General features: G+C 41.4%; 1 protein-coding gene across 3 annotated transcripts in view; it reads right to left on the bottom strand.

Annotated features, from left to right (window-relative positions):
- Positions 1-25,297, bottom strand: part of KDR (kinase insert domain receptor) — a 180,692-nt gene that overhangs the window by 126,578 nt on the left and 28,817 nt on the right. The window contains exon 3 of one of the 3 annotated variants that reach the window (XM_057309527.1): positions 2,786-2,936. The exons of the other annotated variants lie outside the window; for them this stretch is intronic. The gene's annotated coding sequence lies outside the window, so the exon portion shown is untranslated. The remainder of the gene's footprint in view (positions 1-2,785; positions 2,937-25,297) is intronic. 3 annotated transcript variants of the gene reach the window in all.

A 25,297-nucleotide genomic window follows, 5' to 3' on the forward strand; every position in this document is an offset into this window, starting at 1 on the left:
TTCAGTAAATACTTATTGCAGTCCTACTGTGTGCAGGGCACAATTTAAAAGTGCAAGTCAGATGAATCCTAATACCTGTAATGTGTGTCTTATCTGAATTTTTACACGTCAGTTGTGCTTTGAAAATTTACCCTTCAAATTTTTCAAAATCTATTAATAGTCCCAGGATCAGAGATGGTTCAAGATCTTTAGGCATACTTACTAAGAAACATTACTGGGGGGGGGGGGGGGAGTGGCAGTTCACAGACAAATGTAAAAATTCCAGAGGAAAATGTCACATCCTTCTTGCCGAGAAGAGAGCTTTGACCAAGCTTCGGGGCCACACAACTTCTGTGCTGATGGGTCATCACTCAGTTCTGCAGGGATTACACTAAATGCAAGTGGGACTGATCTATCAATCCCTCATGAGAAATTATCACTCATGAGAAATAATAACAATGTCATTAACTAAGTTTCCAAAACAACCCAGTTCCTGCTTGAAAGCCAATCCTTCAGAAGCATGCTAAGACTTGCTTTTGTTATGACATTTGGATGAAGTCACAAAGGTTCATTTGGTCTTTCTCTGTCAACGTCAATGTCCTCTGGGGAAACCAGTGTGGTGATATCAAAAAACAAAGAGAAACAAGTAAGGGTCTCCAAAGAGAAGGCACAAACAATAATTATTTTTAAGACACTCAGTTAGTTTCTCATTTTGGTCTAGGAAAAATTAGAAAATGTTATATTTCTTTCCCCAAAGGTCAGCTCGCAACCAAAATCAGAATGTATTCTCATACATTTTGAATCATTTTCACTAATTTATTAGAATTCTCCTAACCTGATAAAATATTTGTGAACTTGGACATTCACATTCAGCTATATTTAGACACATTTACTATGTGTATATAATTCATTTATAGAAGCATAGGTGGAGTCTAACTCTAAGTAAAAGAACTGACATAAAATTTTATTTCTCACTGAGATGTGTGCTCATTGTCTGCATTTGTGTGTGTACACACAAGTGTGCATACATGCTTACGTATGTGTGTTTGCTGGGACTACGAAGATTGACAGTCCTGGCGCTTGCCTTCAAGGAGCTCTTAATCCAGTAGTTACACTTAGAGTCATGCGCTTGGCAAGAATTTATCTGGCAATCTTTGTTTATATAGTAAAAGACCATTTATTCACTGTGCAGTGATAACGGTATAAGATTTTGAATTTTCAGCTTCCACAACTGGCTCTCTTGTTTTCCCTTCAGTATGTAACCTGAAATTAGCCTTTAAACCCTCTGAGCCTCCACTTTTCACTATCACATCAACTTGCCTTAGAGAGATGACATCATTCTTTCAACACAACAATCTCCAGGCATTCTGTTGTAACAACAACCCGTTCAACTGATTTTCCAGTCTGCAAATTGCATATACTCAGGCTGAAGGAATGACTATGGCAAGACTAACAGAAACAGGAAAATAATTCTGAAAATATTTTCAGATGCCAAAGAACAAGACAATTATTCAATCATTCAATAAATATGACCTAGATATCTACTTGGTGCTAGCTGTTGTGACAGAAAATTACTTCCAAATGTCTTCCTCACTCATTTTAGAGCCGTAGTGAATCATGATGACCAAGTCTTGGCCATAGTCATAAAAAAAAAAAAAAAAAAAACCAGCCCAAATCCCCTGCCTAAGACATTTTTGCTAGGATTCCTGTGAGAATGTGTTGACCGGGGGGGAAAAGTTGAGTGCTACTGAAGGCAAAAACATGTGTATTATTGGAAAGATATATGGACTATCCATATGGTGTGATATACATAAATATGGAGTGATTTTAGGGAAAAAAAAGGGAAATGGTCCCTATGACACCAAAAGCATGGCCAACAACAACAAAAATAGATAAATTGGACTGCATTAAAATTGAAAACATCTGTGCCAAAGGAGATAACCAACAGAATGAAAACGCAAGTAGTGGAATAGAAGGAAATATTTGTAAATCAAATATCTGATAAGATGTTAATATCCAGGAGATAGATAGGTAGATAGATATAAAGAAATCATACAACTCAACAAAAACAAAAACAATTTAAAAATGCACAAAGGACTTGAGTAGAAATTTCTCCAAAGAAGACATACAAATGGCCAGTAAGTACATGAAAAGATGTTCAGCATCACTAATCATGAGGGTAATGTAAGCCCCTATCAACTAAGCAGACAATAACAAATGTTGGCAAGGATATGGAGAAATTGGAATTTTGTGCCCTGTTGGTGGGAATATAAAGTGGAATATCCACTATTGAAAACAGTAGGGTAGTTATTCAAAAAATTAAACATAGAACTATGATAGGATCCAGCAGTTCCACTTCTGGATGTATATCAAAAAGAATTAAGAGGAGGGCTCAGAGATATTTGTACATTTATGATTATAGCAGCATTATTCACAGTAGCCATAAGGTGGAAGCAACCCAAACATCTATTGCTAGATGAATGGATAAATAAAATGTGGTAATACATACAATGGAATATTATTTAGCCTTAAAAAGGAAGGAAACTCTGATATATGCTGTAACATGGATGACCCTTGATGACATTGTGCCAAGTGAAATAAGCCAGGCACAAAAGACAAATAGTATATGATTCCACTTATATGAGGTATCTAGAGTAGTCAGGAGAAGCAAATTGGAAGTCGTTGTTCAATGGGTATAAAGTTTCATTTTTAGAAAGATGAAGAGTTCTGGAAATCTGTTTCACAGCAATATGAATATATTTAACACTACTGGACTGTATGCTTAAAATGGCTAAGATTGGGGCACCTGGGTGGCTCAGTCGTTGAGCGTCTGCCTTCGGCTCACAGCGTGATCCTGGAGTTCTGGGATCGAGCCCCGCATCAGGCTCCTCTGCTGGGAGCCTGCTTCTTCCTCTCCCACTCCCCTGCTTGTGTTCCCTCTCTCGCTGGCTGTCTCTCTGTCAAATAAATAAATAAAATCTTTTTTTAAAAAAATGGCTAAGATTGGGGCGCCTGGGTGGCTCAGTCAGTTAAGCATCTGCCTTCAGCTCAGGGGCCCTGGGATCGAGCCCCGCATCAGGCTCCCTGCTCACTGGGGAGCCTGCTTCTCCCTCTTCTGCTCTCCCTGCTTGTGCTCTCTCTGTCAAATAAATAAATAAAATCTTTTTAAAAAATGGCTAAGATTGTAAGTTTTGTATTACATCTATTTTACCACAATTAAAAATAATAAGTAAATGGTCCCAAAGCAATTTTAGGAAGTTGATTTCTTTAAACAAATACTCTTCTCAAGGCTTTTAAAAATCTACAAAATTTCAACTGGAGTCAGAGTGCCACCAGCCCAAAGGAATAGAGTCTTCAAAATCTGAGACAGGGTCAACAAGCCTTTCTCCTCATAACGGAGAGTAGTAAGAATAGCACACAACAGAAGGGCTGACTTTAAGACTTTGGGAACAACAATTAGTAATTGCATTAGTCAAAGTTCACCAGTGAAACAGAACCAATAGGATATATGTAGAGACAGATTTATTTTAAGGAATTGGCTCTCATGAGTGTAGGGGCTGGCATGTCTAAAATCTATAGGACAAACTGAAGACTGGAAATTTGTGCAGGAGTTGATGCTGTAGTCTTGAGTCCAAACACCAGAAACTCAGGCAGGAGGCAGAATTCTTTCCTGTTCAGGGACCTCAGTCTATAATGTTAAGGCCTTCAAATAATTAGATGAGGCCCACCCACCTAATGGAGGGTGATCTGCTTTATTCAAAAACTTTAAATTTAACTTTTATGTATGCTTAATAAGTAATGATGGAAAAAATATACACCAAAATATTAGCAGGAATAACATCTGAGTAGTGAGATTATAGTTTCATTGTTGTTGTCTTATTTTGCTTTGTTGTTGGCTTGTCTGTACTTTCTGTTTTCTACAATGATATGTATTGCTTTTATGAAGAAGAAAAAAATTTTAAAAATTAAAGTTGAAAATATCAAGTAAAAGAATGATTTGCCTGTATGTCATCAACACAATTCAGACTGGTGCTAGTCAACTGATCTCTGTTTGGTAGTAACAGTATCTGTAATAGCAATTATAAGGATGATAACAATAAGTACTTTATAACAAACTATACAAATGGTCCCTCTATTAATTGATTGGGCTTCATATGTGTCTCATTGTAAATCAGTTAGCTGGAATTTGGGTTTAGAAATTAATTTAGTGTGAATTTAGTTGACATGAATCAATCTCCCTTGGTCAGTTATAACTGGGAAGAAAATCAAATTTCTGAATTTGCAAAATTAAAAAACCCATATGATTGTGTCTTGATTATCTTATTGTATGATCCCTCAAGTTTGACAAAGATACGAGATAACTACATAAGATAATGGCAGTCTCTTCCCACAAAAAACTAGATTCATGGATAGATTATTTCCATTTTTAAAGTGTTTGTCTTTTTATAACTTTTTCTTAAGTTGTTGGGATTATCACTTACCGCTGGAAAATACTAGCAGCTGACAAAATGAATGATAAAATAGCAAACAAATATTAATAAACAACAATTCATTTAATAACCCATTGTTACTTTTTCACAGACAATAGTGTTTTAGATTTTGCATAATTTTGGGGCCTCCAGGAAACAGGACCTCCAGGAAGCAGAATTAGAAATATAATAAATAGATGTATTGGGGGAAATGCTCATGAAGGACAAAGGGGAGAAGGAGCAGGAGCAGGCCAAGAGAAACTCCAGACCATGGTTCTGCTCTGACACCTATGACAGGAGAGAGGGAAGGACTTGGTAGCAAGAGCCTCAGACTGCAGTGACCTCTGTGAAAGTCTCAGCCAGACTCATAGGGAAGCTCAGAGTTTGCCCATTGCCCGTTGAGACAGCCCGTTGGGAAATTTGCCCACTGAGAAGTTCCAAGTTGAAAGAGAAATGGCCCAGCTCTAGTATCTCTGTCATGACCATTGGCTGGGACTTGGCTTTGGCATGAGTGCTGGAGCTGACCCCAAATGTGCAACAGTTATGGCTCACTGCTTTCCTCACAGAAGGTTCTGTCTTGAAGGGAGATCTGGGTGGCATACTTGGATCACTGTCACAGGTTGATTTTTTAATTTTTTACATGTAGATTTATTTTTTGCTACTAAAATTGTTCTTACTTCCTATGATGGAAGTAAATATAGCATTCTTTCCCCCATGTTCCAAAAAGAGCATAGTGTTCCTAATTGCAATCTACAAAGACTGTGATTTCCAGGTGTTCCCACTTTAACAATTTGAGACCCATTTCTGCTTTGGGCTCAGAAGATTTGGACACCTTCATCACTTTCTACCTGCATTGCCTTGAGCAAGATACCTGACCTTGCTGAACCTCAATTTCCTTATCTGTAAAGTGGGAATATCCATGCCTAGCCCCAGAGGACTGTCTTAAAGATTAAATTCAATAACGTATGTGCAAATCCCTGGCATAGAAAAAGAGCTTGAGGGGCGCCTGGGTGGCACAGCGATTGGGCGTCTGCCTTCGGCTCAGGGCGTGATCCCAGCGTTATGGGATCGAGCCCTGCATCAGGTTCCTCCGCTATGAGCCTGCTTCTTCCTCTCCCACTCCCCCTGCTTGTGTTCCCTCTCTCGCTGACTGTCTCTATCTCTGTTGAATAAATAAATAAAATCTTTAAAAAAAAAAAAGAAAAAGAGCTTGATAACAGGTACTATCCCATCTAGCTTGTCAACATTACCTTACTTTACCTGGACAAGTTATCTAATTCATAAGCCTCAATTTCCTCATCTATAACATAGAGTAATATAATTCCCTGTGGCACTGGATTATTGAAATAATTAAATTAAATAATACAAATAGAGCATTTATTCCATACCTGACATGGCATAAGCCCTCAATAAATGTTACTGATTAGAATTATTTGCTATATTGGGGCACCTGGGTGGCTCAGTCATTAAGCATCTGCCTTCGGCTCAGGGCATGATCCCGGCGTTATGGGATCGAGCCCCACATCAGGCTCCTCCGCTGGAAGCCTGCTTCTTCCTCTCCCACTCCCCCTGGTTGTGTTCCCTCTCTCTCTGGCTCTCTCTCTCTCTCTCTAATAAATAAATAAAATCTTTTTAAAAAAAAAGAATTATTTGCTATAAGCACATTCATTCATTTTAATTTTGAAATTCAGACAATTTATTTCCTATTCTATGGCAATCTTAGTTTCATAGGAACTAATAATATCTCAATTGTTATTATTCTCAAATTGACATCTCCTTTGAAGTAAGTATACACAAACACCACTACTTATTGAAGATGGCCCAGTACTGTATGATAATAACTAGACTAAGATAACAAGCAGTTTTACTTTATTGAACATCCACTTTCAAATTTGCTCTTCTGATAGAAAGACATGCTTGGATTTTTCCACATGTTAGTCACTAATTATTACTATCACCATTAAAAATAATAACAATGATTAAATAATAATAATGATTATAATAATGACATAATTTTTACCTGAAAGCCTCAATTTTTTTTTTTTTAGGTATTTATTCTTAGTTTCAAAGTTTCAGCTGGACATTTAAAATGTAAATTGGATTCATTTCCTTCTGTTCATCCATCAATTTTGTCCCTGACAGTTTATCACTTGAAACTTCATAGAGTTAGGGACAGGAAAATATTGAGGGGGGGATGATTTAAAATAAGGAAAGACTACAGAAATATATATTCTATATCCATTCATCTGTCGATGGACATGTGGGCTTTTTCCATATTTTACAATGGAATATTACTCAGCCATCAAAAAGAATGAAATCTAACCATTTGCAGTGACATGGATGGAACCAGAGGGTATTATGCTAAGTGAAATAAGTCAGTCAGAGAAAGATAATTATCATCTGATTTCACTCACATGTGGAGTTTAAGAAACAAAACAGATGACCATAGGGGAAGGGAGAGAAAAACAAAATAAGAAAAAAGGCAAATAAATAAGCCTGCCACTTCCCCTGCTTGTGCCTTCTCTCTCTGACAAATAAATAAAGCCTTTTAAAAAAATCTGTGACTCAAAATCTAGATTTTCAAGATTTTTATTCAAAATGTATAATTTTCCACCATCACAGATCACCAAGAATTCAAAAATATTGATCACCTTTGACAATCAGAGAGACAAGCCATAAGGGACTCTTAACGATAGGAAACAACTGAGGGTTGCAGGAGGGAAGGCAGGTAGGGGGATGGGGTAACGGGGTGATGGACATTAAGGAGGACACATGATGTAATGAGCACTGGGTGTTATATGCAACTGCTGAATCACTAAACTCTACCTCTGAAACTAATAATACACTATATGTTAATTAATTGAATTTAAATTTAAAAAAAAGAAATATATATTCTATAATCCCTTGAAAGTAAGATGGGAATGAAAAAAGAGATGGCATTCGAAGCTTCCAAAGGCAGAACTACAAACTCTCACCTTGACCACCGAGTACTGGAAAATGAAAGATGGTCATAGATAAGCCAAGATTTTTTTTCTATACATCCACAGATTGATAATTCCAGATTTCACAAGTCTGGTACACTAGACTAGGTGAGTCTCTAGACTGTGGATGGGAAGCCTTTCTTCCAAATTTGAGAAAAAAAAAAAAAAGGAAATCTCATTGTTGACTTCAAGCTCTTGGGTAAAATTGTCAAACATGCTTGTTTCTAATAAGGAAACCAATTTGATTAAAAGTGCATTAAGACTACAAGCTCTTTTCTCCTAGAGCCAAAAAGCAGTCACCCCTCAGTGAGTAACAATTTTTCCATTCTAATCAACAGAGCTTAATTACAGGAACTAACTTACTCGGTCTTTTATTAAATTAGTTATTAATTCAGAAATCTATGACTTGGGACACCTGGTGGCTCAGTCAGTTGAGCATCCGCCTTCGGCTCAGGTCATGATCCTGGGGTCCTGGGATCAAGTCCCCCATTGGGCTCCTTGCTCAGTGGGGAGCCTGCTTCTCCCTCTGCCTGTCACTCCTCCTGCTTATGCACTCTTGCTCTCTCTCTGACAAATAAATAAGTAAAATCTTTTTAAAAATCTATGACTCAAAATCTAGATTTTCAAGATTTTTATTCAAAATGTATAATTTTCTACCAACACGGATCACCAAGAATTCAAAAATCTTGATCACCTTTGACAAAGATGCAATAGAACTATATTACCAAGCATAGATCATTTTTCATGAACCAAGAGTCAGGACCCAGCTTTCAATCGAGGCCACAATCCATGAAATTCAGTTTACCAGGTCCTCTCTCCCAGATATGGAGGCAACTCACTAGCTAAAAAGAGTAGGCTTTGTCTCCCAGAAGTGAAAAGGGAAAAAAAAGAAGCAGCTAGAACTGCAGAGGTTGATGCAATTTTAAAACACAAACAAACAAAACTCCTGATAGAAATCAACTTGATGAACAGAGGAAGCCACAGATGGTTTGAGCAATTGGCAGATGTGTATCATTTCTTCATTCCATTATCAGGCATTTATTATGTGCCTACTGTATGCCAAGCTCACTGGGAGCTGAACAGGATTAACCATACTGCAATTTCAGGCAGCCAAGAAATCCTCACACAAGCAACAAGTGTAATACCACTTACAAGTCTGATTCCTTTTTTACTTTTTTAAATTTCTTATTTATTTTATTTTTTTAAGATTTTATTTATTTATTTGTCAGAGAGAGAGAGAGAGAGAGCGTGCACAAGCAGGGGGAGGGAGAAGCAGGCCCCCAGCTGAGCAAGGAGCCCGATGCAAGACTTGATCCCAGGAGTCTGGAATCATGACCTGAGCTGAAGGCAGATGCTTAACTGAACCACCCAGGCATCCCACAAGTCTGATTCCTAATAACTGGGCCCCCTCTACGAAAAAGGGACTTCTGCTATCAAGTGACTCAGAAAATAAGTCCCCCCACCCCGCCTTGATATTGCAGGTGATAAAATTTACTTCAAGACTTCAATGGCTTAGATTTTTTTCAGGTACAAATTAAAGACCTAAACTAGGTATTTTTTGTATTAAGTTTTTTAAAAAGCTAAGTGAAATATAGCAATATCTCTCCCTATCTATCTCACTTCTACATACAGATTCTTAGTTTGCATACAATTCCCAACATAAGTCACTTGACACGCTCTTCTAAAATACGCCTTGATATAAAATGAGAGAGTGCAAAAATAGTGAGAGACGGAGTTAGGAATACAGCACACTGCTCAGAGAGCTGTTTTAATGCAATTTTGTTATTGAAGCTTGGAATCTAAAATATGAGTATGAGAGGAGATAGGACTCATGGTGGTCATGTTGTACCGAGGTCCCTGCTCACCCTCCCCAGCATTAACATAACCACAGGAGTGGTAAAGCCGTAGAAAAATGTTTGCTATTCTGAAAAGCTTCATTCATGCTGGCATTTCAACAAACCCCAGTATATGTTTGGTTCCCTTTTATAAAAACAGCATAATGCTTTCAGCCACAAGTCATTAAAAGACCATGGAGGACAATGTAGGTGTCAATTTTCATTTTCATCTCAACAACCCTCATTTCTGTCATCTTTAATCAGACATCAATTACCTACTCAGTTTCCTCTGCCCTTCAAGTAAGAAAAGCAATTCCCTGGAGGAGACCGAAGGAAAAGCAACTGATAGGATGCTTGAAAAAGAGGTTAAAATGGGTGAATCAAAGGTTCATGTCCCCTCAACCCAAAAAACGATCAGGTCAACTTAGAAAATCTGCCCTTCAGTTGAAATCTGTGGCAGACTAGAACAAGGCAGCTTTGCCAGAAAGTTTGCGTAACTTGGCTTCCAGGCAATTTGGTAGGTTAGGACCAGTGGAAGAGAGACCAAAACAAAAATAAAGAAAAATGCTAATAAATGATCGTGTTTTAGGAGAAACTTTGTTCAGTTTCATAAAACCACTCATTTCAATAATTATTACCATAGCTAACATCTAGTGCTGGGAAATACAAGGCACCATATCAAGCCCTTTACAAAGATCATATTTAATTCTCACAAAAGTCCTATGAAGAATGTACTATTATTATCCCCATTTTCCAGATGAGCACATTGAGATACACAGAAGTGAAGGAACTTGCACAAAGTCAAGAAGCTAGCAAGTTCCAGATTCTAACTCCAAAGTCCTAATGGTCAGCAATAGTCTGGGAGTCTGGCCTCTTCCCAGAAGAATTGTTCCAATTATCTATTGCTGTGTACAAACCACCCCCAAAACTTAATGACTTAAAACTTTTATTTGCTCTTCTCTCTCAGGGTTCTGTGGCTTGAGTGAGCTCAGTGAGGCAGTTCTTGCAGGTTCACACGGTTGCAATAATATGATGGCTGGGCCAAAAGCTGTCTGAGGGCATGAACAGGCTGGGCTGGGTGTCCAAGATGGCACATTTACATGGCTGTCCAGTGATGCTGGCGCCAGGTACACACCCAGATGGGGATGTCAACTAGAGTGCCAATACATGGCCACCTGTGTTACATGTGTTTCTCATAGCACAGCCCCAGTTTCCAAGAAGGAGTGTTCTGAGAAAGGAGTGTCCTGACAGCAAGCATTCCAAGAGACCCAAGCAGAGGTTTATGACCTAGTCTCATAAGTCCTGTCATATCTCCTCCACCAAATTCTATTGGTCAATAGTGAGTCCCAGCCACAGCCGGATTCAAGGGGAGGAGCCTATAAAAAAGCATGAATTCCAAGAGATGTTGGGTTGATCTCTGGAGACCCACTACCATAGTCATATCTGTAAAGTACAAATTTTTATGCTCCCCTTTGAAAAGAAGCCGGAGAAGGGAGTTCAACCGCACACAGCTCTGGGAATGGAGAAATTCTAACAAAGATGTTAACCTAAGGACATTACTAAGAGGCAGATCTGAAAACAATGACAAGAAAAGCAAATGCTAGTTAAAGACCTAAATTTAAATTTAATCCTACTACATGATCTGTGCAGAAATGACCACTTATTGCACAGAAATAATGAATTCCTCAGCATCTTCTCCAAAGCACTGCCCAAAACATAGTCCTCTGAAGGCCTAATATATTTTGTGGAATACATGTGATTTCTTCTTTTTTTACTTATCCTTCCTTTATATATCATACTAATTAGAGACATTATGGCATAAGCAGAAAGGTGGTGGTGAGCTCTAGAATCAAACAGGCCTGAATTCAAATCCAGACTCTATCAGTACCCTGAGTCCTTAGGTAAAACTTGAATTTTTCTGACATTCTGTTTCTTCATCTGAATAACAGAAATAATAATATCTGCATCTATAACTGAGTGTTATTTATATACATAGTCATTATATATTCAATTGAATATTCAAATCAAATACATACACATATTCATTTTTCTCTACAGCTCACAGTAGCTAATAGAAAAAAAAACAATTAAGTCATGGTCAGGCTTCGTTTTATAAAGAAGGACACCGAGAAAGAATTAAAGAAACTAGTAAGAACTTCAGCAGAGCAGCAGCCTCAAAGCTCTAGCCCCTGGAGACCATCCATTGTCCACTTTGCTCTGTAGTGGGATGTCTACCCAGCCAGGTCCTGTATCTAGGAATATATGATCCTAAAAATTCTAAATCTAGGCAGGAAGACTGTGTGAGGCAGGAATAGAAAGGGGAGAAAAGGCATAGCACAAAGATGGTTTTCATTACACAGTACCTGCCTCAGAATAGATATACTAATTCTTGTTGAGTGGGTAAGGCACATGATTAGATGAGTAGATAAATGGATGGATAGACGGATGGCTTTTAGTTGCAAATCTTTTACCTCGTGGTGGCATCAGGAGATGGACTCCCACTTCCACCTCAAGAAGTTCCTAGCCATTCTATACTCCTTAAACAGAGATAGAACAAAAGACCATGTCTCCCTTCCCTGCAAATATTCTTTCCACCTCAGTTTGTTCTCTCAATGCATATTTTCCTCTTTCCTCCATCACCTGCCATAGAATATTTAAGGAGAGAGATCAATGGCCAAGGCCAGTTCTGTGCACTTTTAGCCTATGAGGGGGGTGCGTCCCTTTCCTCTCTGTTTAATTTTGAAAACATGGTCCTATCCTTCAGTTTCTATATCTGGTGTCAGGAGAAGTGTCCAGATTCCGGAAGTTTCCCCCAGCAGGGTGCTCCTATGTCAGAGGAGGTTGTGTAGGACTTTTCCTGTTGCCCTGGAAAAAGGACTAGGGCTCCTGGCTGAGTACAAAGAGGCCAAATACCACCATACTCTGAAGTGAGCCACAACAAAGGACTTTCTGAAAATCAGCAGAACCAGCCCTACTATCATCACCACCACCTCAACCCCCCCCTCCGCACACATAAAACCTTTTCCAATGTAATTTAAGAAAGAAAGACAAAGGATAAAGAGTTGGAATTAAGAGCTACCAACACATGGGTCCTTGGAAAGAGATATTTCTGTACAAGACTGAAGATGTATGCTTCCTTATCTTCACAAAGCCAAGAGATGGGCAGGATTGCAGAAAAATCACTTTTAGAGACTAAGGGTATCTGAAAAAGAAGAAACTGGCGTCTCACTCTTGGATGGATGCCCACTGAATTATACAATCTGAAGGTCCCATACTGGGGTTGTTATCCAAGTGGAATGTAGTAAGAGGTCTTCTAGGAGATCTTGGCATGCTCTTCCTAGATTTGGGGGCCATCCATGAATGTAGAGCTTGGTTCCTGCTGCTTGTCTAGAGATTTATGAAGGCAGATTCCTTGCTGAATAGCACTGAGAAGAAGATGGAAACGATATCTATCAGAGGATTCACAAGAGGGCTGCAGTAGCTCCCAAGGCTACCATATGGGACATGGAGTTAGAAGAACATAGAGTTAGAGAGAGAAGCAGAATTTGGGGGTTGCTCAAGGGACTACCAGGCAAAGGGAAGTGAACCCTCCTTTTACCCTGAGGCTACCCCTTCCCCCAGAGAAAGTAGAGGAGGCATGGATCACTGGTGGGGACAAAGGAAGACACACCTACTCTCGAAGATGGTCCTCAGCAATAGAGAGGTCCAGAGGAAGATGAACATCATCCATCAGGACTTCCAGTCACATTGTCTATATGGACATCACCATACTAGCAGCAGAAAGATCCAGGTGAAACAAGACCCAAAGGACAACCTGGGATTCCTTCCTACCACTGATTCAGGCCCATAAATCTAGTAAGGTCTTGCTCCTCCATCCCTTTTCCATGGCCCCAATCTAGGGTGGTTCCAGTGGTACTCCACAGGGCAGAATGGTCCCCCTAGGAGCTGTTTGGAGAAGTGGGAAAGAGGTTGGTTCTCATAAAGATGAACATGCTATGGGGATTTTTATTGGGGATGGAGGGGAAGAAATGTTAAATATTCAGAAAAGTACAGAACATTTCCACTCTGAGAATCATCCCACCCAAAATGACAATAGCACTCCCCATGGGGAAACATACTTGTAGAGTCAGGAGAGGGAGGAGGTCTGTATCTCTAGGTAGACTATTTCTCCTCCATCCCCCACCTCTTGCTTATCACCTCCCTCTCTGTTCCAAAGTGCTAGGTCTGAGGAAAAGTGAAAAGGTGGGATGCCTGGGTAGCTCCATTGGTTAAGCATCTGCCTTCAGCTCAGGTTATGAGTCTAGGGTCCTGGGATCGAGTCCTGCATTGGGCTCCTTGCTCAGCAGGGAGCCTGCTTCTGTCTCTGCCTGCCGCTCCCCCTGCTTGTGCACTCTCTCTCTCTCTCTCTGACAAATAAATAAATAAAATCTTTTTAAAAAAAGCAGGGGGGGAAGGCAGTTTATACATTCCTGCCCCAGATTTCCCAGGCCTCAGGTCAAACCCGTGGTTTAGATGAGGTAGGAGATTAGATTTAAATTGAGTCTGAGATGGACTTTTTAAACAAGAATGGACTGAAATTTTTATAACTGAAAGAAAGCAGAAAGTTATGGAAACTGTCAGAGATGTTAAAGAGTGGAAAATGGGAATTCAGTTGAACACTATAGAAATCAATAATTGGAGGTGCTCCTGGGTGGCTCAGTCGGTTAAGCATCTAACTTCGGTTTCAGCTCAGGTCGTGATCTTGTGGTTGTGGGATCAAGCCCCAAGCTGGGCTTCACACTCAGTGCAGAGTCTGTTTCAGATTCTTTCTCTCTCCCCCTCTGCCCCTCCCTGCTCAGTCTCTCTCTCTCTCTCTCTCTCTCTGAAATAAACAAAATCTTAAAAAAAAAATCAATAAGTGGAGAAAATACAAACATTTCATGTTTATGCCCCACGTACTTGAAACTCCTCAGTTACCTCCTCCATAAAGGGGAGTGGGGTCATGGTTTTCAAATACTCCAAGGAAGGAAGGTCACAGAGAATGTTTCTGTCTGCCATACTGACCACTGCAGATAAGCAGCTGCTGCTCACCCTGCTTGGAAACATTACATCCTGTTTCCACCAAGGGCCCTGGGTGGAGCCCACAGGCTGCCATCTAGGGCTATGGCAGTCAGATGGGAACTCACGGGAAGCTTAGGAGGGGTGCTGGCCATGGGCACAGACACTGCACTCCTACTAAAAGGTGACAATGGGTAATGAAGTGAGTTTTCCTTTCCCCTTGCCATGGCAGGTGCTTGATATCAGAGGCCACTGTTAAATGATCCAAGAGGGAAAATGCCCAGGTCAGGGCAAGCCTGGGGAGCATGTGCCTCTGACACCGCTCACAATTTTCCCTGAGCTTCCATTCTTCCATGCAGGTCTGGGTTGTCTGCACTCACACAAAACACAAATACTCAAATCCCAACTTCCCTTAGGATTCTTCCCAACTTCCTCCCTATCAATCCTTTCATCTACACTTAGAGAAGCACATAACTGGAAAGTGTCCTGGCTAAAACTATATCAGATAACAGCCCACCTAGTAAAAAATACCAGTTGGTATGGACTTTTGGAGGACAATTTAGCAATATCTATTAAATTTTTAATGTGCTTACCCTCTGACCCAGCAATTCCTCTGGGTATTTATCCTGTGAGTGTGCCATGCACAGCTGTATTCCCAGTGCCTAGAGCCTTAGAATGAACGGTACCAGGTAGAGAGTGGGTGCTCAATAAAAATGTGTTAAATGATGAAATGAATGAATACGCAATTTGAAAAGATAAATTGACAAGCAGGCCAACACATAAGTTATCACATGACCCAGGTTTATAAAAAGCACAAATTATATTTTTCCTGCCATTTAGAAAACTTTGTAAACCTTTTCAGTTCACAGCACATTATTGGAGGTCCAGAAGTCAACGACATGCTCTCTGTGCACGATCCTTCTGTTACCTTTTTTTATTCTTTTATTTTATTCTTCTGTGTCTCTTCCCCCTTTCATATCCTTCACAGCTTCGCTTCCATTTTCTGCCCCACATTCATGTTTATGATAAATGTCCTTGCATCTGGATGTATTATTGAAAGATAAATAACGATTTTACATACGTGTTTTTATTTCCCATTAGCGATATTGCATATAAATCTTACTCAACTTCTTGCTCTTTATTAGGTTTTTAAGATCAATCCATTTAAACTGTGGATACACTTGTTCGCTGAACTGTGGCTGCTGCATAGTATTCGGTACTAGATATTCACTGTGATTTACTTACCCATTCCCACTGTGATGGACAAGTCTCTTCCAACTCCCTATCATCACAAACAATGTTGCCAAAAAATATTAAAATGCTCCTATGTTGATTCCTTATACCTGTGCAAGACCTCTGGAGCGTACGACCAGAAAAGGGATTGTGGGCGACAGAGAATATGCATCCTTCTCAATTTCACTAAGGAGCACCAGATTGTTCTTCGGAACGACTGCACCAAATCACACCCGCTAGCATGTGAGGGTCTCTCTTTCCTCAAATGCAATTATCTGACCAGTGATCAGAATTATCAAACCTTACCATTTTTTGTTAATTTTATCCTCATAATGTGGTATCTTACTGCTTCATCTGCAGTTCTGATTTCAAAAAGATTCATGTCCCTTGTACATGGTCTGCTTTTTCTTTAGGAAGATTTTAGAATTTTTTATCTTGGTCTTTGAGAATCTTTATTTTCACTTTAATCTATCTAATTGGTGAGTGTCCTATTCTCAATGATCTTGAAGAATGAATAAATGGCCAAGGTTATCCACACAGTTATAATGGTGAATAGATCTGAGAAGTCATTCATCTTTTATTCAAACTGCTCATGTGATGCCGAAATCCCCTTCTGCAGTATCTCTGCACATTAATCCAGTCTCTGTTTGAAATGTCAGAGCAGAATCCTCTCATACTGACGGACATCTCAGCTTGTTGTTCCCACCTTCCTTAGCGCTTGAGTACTTGAGTCAGGCGCAGCACCTGATACACATGGGTCTCAATAAATAAGGGCTTCCTTCCTTCCCTTCTATATGCCTAGTTCCAATGTCTTGGGTGCCAATCCCTGTACAGCCCTTTAAGTATCTGAAAACAGCCACCCAGTCTCCCTCCGTGTTCCCTTCCTTCAGTTTCATAGCTCCCTTATCGGACTTTCTATACCACTCAACTTCCTGTTGGTTCTCTCAGCAAACAATCTGATTTGGAAGTCTCCTGGTGCCCCTTAAAATGTGGTGGCCAAAAAATGGACCTCCAGGTAAACTCTGAACAGAACAAAGCACAGTGGGCGTATGACCTCCTCCTATTATGCAAAGTAAGGACGCTTCCCAGTCTTAGCAGTAGCAGCACCTGATGGCTCACTGAACTTGCAGCCAGCTCAACCCCCCAGGCCTTTTTCACATGAATGCTTGCTTCTACCTGTGGAATTCATTCTGAGAACTGCTTGGATGGCTCAGAATGCAAATTGAAATCTAAATCTGTGGCTCAACCCACCTTTCAAGCGCTCACCTCCAATTTAATTAACTCCCGGCCTTTTCGCCTTTCTTTTCTCCATTCAACTGCTATATGATTGTTCAGACTTTAGTACTACATAGACCAGGGTTCAAATCCTTCCTCTGTCTCCTTCTAACTCAGTGAACTTGGGAAAGTTATTTGTTCTCTCTGAACTTTTGTTGCTTTGATCACCTTGGAAATAATAACCTTTACTTTAAGTATGTGAAGGTCTATGAAGATTAAATAAGATATAATATTATAAAATGGCTGACACATAGAAGCCTCTCAGCATGTGAGGTCCTTTCTCCTGACTCCTTGCCTTTTCTGTCTGGACTTCAAAAAGGAAAAGAAAGCACCCAATTCTTCTCAGCTATGTCTAGACTCCTGATTCCCACAACAAAAACTGTCCATCCGCCTTCACATTTCCTCAACTCTGCGCTCTCTGGTACAAAACACATTAACTGATCCAAGATAGTGCGGGAAGAGGTCACGGTGGATCGAGATGTTCCTCTTCCAGATGATATTTACAACTTCACAGAAGTTTCCCAGATTCTCATTGCCTTAATGCTTTGAGGATCAAAGTCAGAATACAGGATACAAAGTCAGGCAAAAAGGATTCTCCCCACCTCGGTGGTTTGATGTTGGCACAGTGTGGCTGTGATATGCCTCAGTGGGAGATGGCAGAGATGAGAGCATCAGACTGAGGAGCCATACCAGTCCAGTGGCTGCCACAGTGGTGAGGAGCTTTGCAGGGCTCGGAGGAGGCCAAGAGCATTCACATCAGACATTGCTTCACGGGCTCCAGCCACCTCTGTGCAATCACACATCAAGCTCCCCCTGCACATTATCAGAAACCGTTGAGGAGAAGACGGAGGTCTGCAGCAAATGGTGGTTGTGGTCTTTGCCAGACTCCCTTTGGCCCACCTGATTTCAGCATAGCTATGGTGGGCACCCTTGCTTACGACACCAGATTCCAACTCAAGGTCCTGCCAACGTATCTCCAGATTTTCTGCTCCAGAGATTTTCTCCAAAAAGCAAGGAAGACAACTGAGCCTGCATGTAGCCATAGCCCAGAAGAGAAAAAGAAGTGACACCCCCAGACACAGCCTTCAACTAATGGGGTAACAGACTCCGTGGATAAATAAATGCCCCAGTTTCCTGCCCCATGGAAGAATTATTCTGAGGTGCCTTCTATAAGGTTCTTCAGAGCCAGGTGCCCACTGTAGCAACCAGGCAATAAAATACTTTTATTGGATTTTCTTCCTTCCCTGTCTCATCCTCCCTACTTCTTCATTGTGCTTCCTGGGATTATTTTCCCCAAACTACCTGACCCTCGTCTGTCTCTCAGACTCTGCCACTGGAGATATCCAACTAGGGTTTTGACATCAGCTAGAGAAATGGTGAGCTTTTTGGTTCCTGTTAATTTGGCACAACATTATCTTCAGACTGATGTGCTCTGAGAATACAGAAACTTAAGTGTTACCTGAAACACTTGGTTATTCTCCAACCAGTACGAGGGTTGGTTACAAATAGAATTAACTGCTCTTTCTTCTGTGATCTTCAGCATCTCATATGTGCTTTTAGTACTCATGGAGATGTCAAATAACTTGTCCAAGTTCACACAGCTGGTGAGAGGTAGAGCAGAGATTTGAACCTGTGACCCCAGAGTTTATACTCTTTCCACCAGACCTCCCAGGATGTGAACCAGACCTCCGCCTCCTCCCAGGGCTCCCTGGTCAGGGAATCTGGAGACAAGAGTTTAATTCCTGGCTTGACCACCAAGTAATTTAGGCCAATTTACCTCTTTAAAGGTTTTACTGACTCCACTGAAAATATAACTGTATTTTGCATAGCATCATAAGAACACAGAAAGAATGAGCTCATGTTTATAAAGTACCATACAAAGCCTAAATATACTTTTATCTTTAGCATATTCTCATATACAGATGAAAATCATACTCAAAAAGGCGTTCTAGAACCCCAAACTAAGAATTAGGTTTCAATGTCTCCATTTCTTAACCAGTCAGACACCAAATAACATCTTTCCCAACAGCATAGACGATGTTTTTTTGGAGCCTAGAAAATAAATGTCAATACTTGTGGTAATTTCTGAGAATTTAAAAGTGTTAGTCCCAGAATAAATATATATTGGGGAAGGAGATAATATAACCCAGGCCAATAAATATTCAAGAAAAATGCTCACATAGAAAACATGTGGGAATCTAAGTGTATTGATTCAAAAGGAGGAAAGTAAGTTGATACTCAGATTGGGCTGTGATGGTACTTGAACCCGGGACTCCCCTAGCTGCCTGTGACGTGCTGCTCACCATTTCTGGGAAGTCAGGGCCAGACACAAAACTCACACCCTCCCCGTGGGACAGAAATACCCTCCATGTGTCTGAAACAGCCTTCCTTTTACTACCATGATATTTGATAAACTGGAGATTGGTTGCATTAATATGGGTGCTACAACCAGTCATTTCATTCTATATTCACAGAAATTATTAAATGTATCTAGAAACCATAGTTAACCATATCTTCCCTGACAGCATCAACCCGTTATCATAAATGTTGATAATCCAGGCCTAAAACTTCTCAAACTTTCTCGCGAAGTTTTCAAACTTTCCAACTTCATCAATCCCGCTTCAGCAAGGCCACCTGCAGTGTATGCTAAGGACCTGCCACTATCCTTATTTTCTGAGCCCTCGTGTGAGAGTTAATTTTATGGGTCAACTTAGCTAGGCCATGATACCCAGATATTTGGTCAACTATTATTGTAGATGTCTCTGTGAAGACACTTCGAGATACTATTAACACGTAAACCAGTAGGCTTTGAGTAAAGCAGATTACCTTCTACAATGTGAGGAGGCCTCATCCATTCAGTTGAAGGCATTAGTAGAAAAAGACTCACCTTGTGGGAGAAGTCCAGCAGACCACCTTCAGACTCAAACTGCAACCCGTCCCTGGCTCTCCAGACTGCCAGCCTACCCTGCAAATTTTAGGCCAAGCCCCCACAATCATGTGAGCTAGCTCCTTAAAAAGAATCTAGATAGGTAGGTGGATAGATGATAGACAAATCAATCGATTGACCAATCGATTGAAAGACAGACATCCTATTGATTCAGTTTCTCTGAAGAACAATGACTAATACTCCTAGTGAGAATCACAGAATTGACCATACTACCAAAGGGACATGAAAAACATTTGCAACGTGGCATGTGGGGTACCTCCCAACAGCTGCAGATTCGGCCACAGGTATCTCAACTGCAACAGGTCCCAAAACAACAGGCAAGGGTTCAAATTCCGACTGTGCCTCTTGTTAGCTATGTGACTACAGGATGTTACCCAACCTCCTTGAGCCTCAGTGCCCTCGTCTGTCCAAGAATACTAGTACTTCCTGCATAAAGTTATCATAAGGATAAAATAAGGTACTACACACAAAACATTTAGAAACACACCTGGCAGAGAATGTGAGCTTGTTCGATGTTGTCATAATCCCCTCTCAACCTCCACCTGCTTCTGCTTTCCATCGAATTCTCACCTTAGGTAGGAGCATCCCAGCAATACCTAAAAACCTCATCTTATCTTCATCTTCTCTCTTTCTCTTACCAACTTACTCCCCACCCTTAGAACCTATGGATTCTACACCCCCAGTGTCTTTTCCATCTGTGCTTTATTTACTCTTCATTCTACAGACATCTACTGACCACTATTTCTGGGCCTGACACTGGGTTTGGAAGTGTTGTGAATATACAAATAAGTAAACAAAGGACTACTATGTAGTGGAGGGCACTTTTCGTTCCCATTGCCCCACCTTTGGTCAGTCTCCAACCTCTTCCTTGGATTACTGATGGAGCTTCCTAAGCAGCATTCCAATCTCTCACCCTGCAATCCATCCTTCATCTGACACTTCCCAAATTCAGGTCAGTTTGTTTCTCTTGGCCTTGGGAATAAAGTCCACAACTGTCCCTAAACAATGTTTATTTCATCTTCTCCCAATATTATTCTCCACAGTGGGCTTTCTGACATAGAACACTGTGCTCCTAGGTGCTCTGTGACCCTGCGCCTGCAGCTGGTCCTCACTCTGATCACCTGCCCAATGCCTTCCTTGACCTTCCCGGTCAGAAGTAACCATTCTTCCCTCTCATGGTTCTTGTCCTTGCACTTGACATTCCAGCTGTCATTGTTTATGTAGCTGAGCCCTGGCTTGAACGCAGGCCATCTTCACGCCAGGATCTAGACAGGGCCTGGGCAAACCTGGAGGGCCCCTAGGGTGGGTCTGCCAAGGTTCTATTGCATGAGGGTCTGAGGAGCCTCCTGGGAAATGAACTCATCCTGAGGGAAAAGAAGGCCAAGTCACACAAACATGTTCCAAGGACAGTCAGCCAGTGTCCAAGGAAGGGAAAATTTTGAGTGCAGCATGGTGTCTGTCACTCAGCTTGTCCTTGGCCAAGTTCACAGGGATGCATGCCTGAGTCATTTAGTCACCCATTCGCACTCAACAAACATTTAATGAGCACCTACTCTGGGTCAGGCTCTATCCTGGGCACTGGGGATATACAAGCAAGCAAAAGAGACCCATTCCCTGACCTGAAGGAGCTTAACTTGAAGCTTAGTGGGAGCTCTAAAGACAGGGGAGTGGCAACCAAAAAGTGGGTAGTTTTTCTGTGTTTTGTTTGTTTATTTTTTTAATAACTTTTTGTAATTTTAATTTTTATGTTTATAATTTGTATTTCTGTGTGACTGGGATACCAGAGCGTAACCTCCTTTGTGGTCTATGTGAGAGAATACACCAAAATTAGAGATAAAGGATGCTTTTCCCATGTGATATGAAAGTTGGGGAAAGCCAAGGTGAAAAGTGGCTCAATGGTTCGAGAATGGAGCTGGACCAGCCAGAGGAGAAACAAGATGGCATCGTCATGCGCAGCATCTGAGCACCTGGGATGACTGGCAACCCGCCTCTGCAGCAGGAGCCCGTGAAAGACGGACACTGTGGGGGCCGGTGAGGCAGCACTGGAAAGGGATATGCCTGGAAGCCCTGCAATTCCATGTGTGTTAGGACCCTATTTCTGCCTCAAGAGAACATGTTAGGGAAACCAGCATGTTTTCATGTCTTGTCCACCAAGCTGTCATATCTGGAAGGCCAGGCACTATGTCATATTGTTTGGGAAATCAAATCAATAACTAGCCAAAAGTAGGCACGGAACAAAATTTCATTGAATTAAAATGAATATGAAGAATGTTCATTTAAGTAAATAGAGTATGCAGGTGCGCAGAGAAAGAAAGTAAAGAATACTTAGAGTTAGGTGGGGGCTTCCCCCCTCCTATTACAAAGCAAATTTTGCACTTGTTCTTCATTCCACTTTGGAGGCTTAAGGGAGAATTAAAATGAATAGAGTTAGTGTGTTGCTGGTCATTTTATATTAGTTCTTTGTTGTTATTATAATACATTCTCATGATGAAAAAATAAACAGCCTGGTAAAAGGTGGAAAGGTGAAAGTAAGAGTAGATACCATGCAAACACAGGGTACAATGTTAAATGGTGGAACTGAATAGAATTGGATCATTTGGAAACTCCAGAACTATCTTTTTCCTCCCACTTCTCTACACTTCAATCATAATAATTCCATCACCTGGGACAGAGATGGAAACAGGAACAAAGTAATAGGGACTTTCTCACAATCACACAAACTAGCTGGCTTCAAAAATCCAGAGTAGTGTAAGAGCCTGATTTCTGGACAAGAGGAATTGAACATCATTGGTTCAGCAACCAAAGCTTTGGCCCTTCTGAAGGCACTCATCACAAATTTCAACCATAACTCGCTGGTGAGAAGGAAGATACTAGCAATAGTCAAGCCACTCAACAGGGACTCCAAGTTCATTTTTCATTCTTTGTTTTCTGGGGAAACAACAAAAGAAAATTTTAAATTATAAAGATTGAGTGTGTCTATTTTCACTCTTCATCTGCTCATACCATGATAGAGAAAAAGGGTGTTCTAGTGAAAGCAGAAACAGGAAACAGAAACACTAGACCTGCTTCGCTGCTTAGTAGCTGGATGACCTACAGCAAATCATTTAACTTTCTGAGCTGCTGTTTTCTCTTTGGCAAAAAGGAACAATAATTCCTACCCTGCCTAGCTCCCAAAGCTGTGGTAAAGAAAGATGAGTTTCCGTTTTTGAAAATTCTCAAGAGGGTTAGAAATGGACAGTGTGAAGCCTACATCACTCTGCAATATTATACCAGAGGGTCTCAGATATTCTTTCCCTGTATCTCCCCCCCAAATCCTTCACCCAAAACTTAACCCCCACTACGTCCTACTATCACATCATCCTCCTTCTGGCAGGATTCTCTTATTACTGGAAAAGTACCCAACACCCAAGGATCATCAGCACAAGGCCAAGAGATGACTGTCAGCAAGAAAGAAAGGCAGACCAAAGAAACGACGACCACAGGAGAAAATATTTTGTTTCCGTGGCTTTGCCTCTAAGGTGCACATGAAGGTGGGTATACCATAAAAACTCTGGCTGCTAGTGCTAGGGTGGGGGAGGGTGCTGCACAGTGTAACACAGAACACAGAGGGGAACTTGTTCCAAGAAAGCCCAAGTGGGTGCAACACACCAGTCCTAGAGCCAGACTACAAGGGTCATTGGATAGTTATGGGACTTTGAGCAAGTCAGAGTCCTTCAGTGCCTCCGTTTCCTCGTCCACGAAAGGAAGATTCTAATAATGGCACCTACTCCATGAGGCTGTCCTGAGGACTAGGTGAATGAACATGGGTGAGGTACTTAGCGCTGTAGCTGAAGCAAGGGAGTGACAGGTGAGTGCTGATGGTGATAAATGGTGATAGTAATGATAACAGCACGGGTGATGGTGGTGGCAGTGATGGTGACAATGGTATGGTGGTGGTTTTGACTACACCTCCCACTTCTCCCACATAAAACCATGAGGCAGGACAGAACAGAGAAAGAAGTGCCCCAGGAAGAGGCAGCAGGCCTCTGCTTTCTACAGAGGGCACACTGAAGGAAACCAGGTGTCCTAGTCCATTCAGGCTGCTATGATAAGAGTACCAGAAACTGGGTGGCTCAAACAACAAACCTTTATTTCTCCCAATTCTGGAGCCCGAAAGGCCAAGACTGAGGTGCCTGCAGTTTCGGTGTCTAGTGAGAACCCACTTTCTGGTTCATTACTGGCCATCTTCTCACTGTGTCCTCACACAGTAGAAGGGACAAGAGAGCTCTTTTAAAAGGCTACTACCAATCACCTACCAAAGGTTTCACCTCCAAATGCCATCACATTGGGAGTTAGAATTTCAACATATGAATTTGGGGTAGGAGGGACAGAAACATTCAGTATAACACAAGGCTTCCTCAAGGTCAGGCCATGTAGAGGTCTTACAGTAGCAAAGCAGAAACAACAAGACCCCAAGCTGTACGACTGGGTCTCCTTAGACTGTGCATTTTGCACAGCTTCATTCAGATGCACTGAGAAATCCTACTGATTTCTATCAAAACCCTGATAAAGGAAAGAGCCCATTCCAATGCATGTGAACATGAGGTGTGGATGAGTACGGTGCAGAAAAGAGCCTCTGGGACAACGCAAAGCCAGGGCCAAGAAAGAAAGTGAGCCAAGGCACATGGAGCCAGGGGAGAATGATTCCCCTGGCCTCTTTCCACTGAAGGGGTTACTGAGTTCACAGTTACTGAGGAGAGACGGGTTAATACCAGACCTGTTCTTTTCACATACTTAAAACGGTGCTTTTTAAGACATTTGCTTATGCGAACTGTTCAGTAAAGTGTTCATAGCTCATCCTGTAGTTGGGGTTCATCAATGAATTGTTTTCACTTGTTCATTCAGCAGATATTTATGGATTGCTGCAGAATTCCACACCCTGCGCTCAGGAATGCAAGTCCAGGGCCAACAGCTTAGCGGGGGAGTTAGAATGGTAAACAACTGTAACCCCGCAGGCTGGAGTTCTGCTCGAGCACGAAGCACCCAGGGCTACAGAAGCACTGCGATGGTTAGAAGGGAAGATCTCGAAGGGCCCTGGAGCCTTGTTAAAGGTTTGGCACGGGGGCCATTAAAAGATACATCAGGTTAAATATTCTACCAGTATTGTTACAAATGCTCAGGCAAGGTGAACCCCAAATATCTCATCCAGATTCTGGCACCCAGAATGAACTGGATTAACCCCTTGCAGGGGCACCTGGGCGGCTCAGTTAAGCATCCAACTCTTGATTTCGGCTCAGGTCATGATCTCAGGGTCGTGAGATTGAGCCCCACAGCAGGCTGGGTGTGGAGTCTGCTTAAGATTCCCTCTCTCCCTCTCCCTCTACCCCTCCCCCAAAACCTCCCGAACACCCCCCACCCTCAAGCCCTCTAAATAAATAAATAAATAAAATCTTAAGGGAGAAAAAAACCCTCCCCTTGCAAAATCATTACCACCCACAGATTATTCCTTTTGGGGGTGGCTTTAGTTATATTGTGCTCCCCCACAGCAGTGCACGCCTAGGC

Source organism: Ursus arctos, unplaced genomic scaffold (assembly GCF_023065955.2).
Source record: "Ursus arctos isolate Adak ecotype North America unplaced genomic scaffold, UrsArc2.0 scaffold_9, whole genome shotgun sequence".
Lineage (NCBI taxonomy): Eukaryota > Metazoa > Chordata > Mammalia > Carnivora > Ursidae > Ursus > Ursus arctos.